Genomic DNA, 1,134 nt, shown 5'->3' with positions numbered 1-1,134 from the left:
GGTAAGCAAATAGCATTCCCTGCCATCCACCACATCCAGAATTAGAGCTGTGTCAGCTAAGTGTGGCATAAGGATAGGGGAACACAGGCCGTGAAGGAGCTAGAGTATCAGCAGGGAGCTTGGACAGCCCGAAAGAAAGTAGATTATTAAGGGACAAGAGTTCAGGAGGTCAAAGCATAGGTATAGCAAACTGGCTGATGGCAAAAGAGAGCTGGAAAGAAAGAAAATTGTAGCATTAAAAAAATGATGTTGGCATTTAATATTTCAGAGTTTTCAATCCCAGGGATTAAAAGAGTTCCGGGTATGGCTGAGTGGACGTCACTAGAGTTTGGGGGACACAGGAGTCCCCTGTGTTCAGAGGGCTGTCCCTGTCAGTGATGGGACCTCCCAGGATGGTATTGGGTGGTGGAGGGGATGTCTGTGAACCAGAGGCCAATCTTTGGGAAAGGCTGCAGACAGACTCAGGACGGGAGGGGAGATGGTTGGGGCGGGGAGCAGAGATTTCCATGGCAGAGGGTGGAGAGGAACTGGCTGCAGTGCAGATACAGACAGATTCCAGCCCTGAGGTTCAGGATGGGGGAGAGAGAAACAGTCACCACTCCTCTTCCACTGACTCACGCCTTTTCCTTCATTCTTACCAGGGTGAAGCCCGGGATGAAGGTGGCATCCTCTATGCCTCCCTCACCCTCTCCAGCTCCTCGTCACCCGCAGCCCCTCCCTGTACTCCTCCCACAGAGAGCCCCCAGGAGACCCTGTACTCTATCATAAAGGCCCAGTAGTGGGACTGAATGGGGACTCCCTGAGACTAAGCTGCACAGAGGGTCACAGCTTCTGGTAATAACCCGAGACGGACACAGACAACTCAGAAGCCAGCGGGTGTGGAAGGCCACCCAGGACCAGAGAGAAACACAGCCATCTGCTTCCATTCCCTCTTCAACTTCCCAGCTTTTGCCCACAAAAGTAAACGTACCAGTAGAATTGGCCTGAAGTCACCTAAGGAGAAACTGATGGTACCTTCTGTCTTTTCCTTCTCGCCAAAAATGAGCTGTGAAGTAGTAGCTCACACCCAAGATCCCTCCTCCAGTGCTGGTGTGCAGTGACTGCCTCCAGGCAGGGGACACTGGCAGCCCGCCC

This window comes from Suricata suricatta, chromosome 8 (assembly GCF_006229205.1).
Source record: "Suricata suricatta isolate VVHF042 chromosome 8, meerkat_22Aug2017_6uvM2_HiC, whole genome shotgun sequence".
Classification (NCBI taxonomy): domain Eukaryota; kingdom Metazoa; phylum Chordata; class Mammalia; order Carnivora; family Herpestidae; genus Suricata; species Suricata suricatta.
This window is presented reverse-complemented; position numbering follows the sequence as displayed.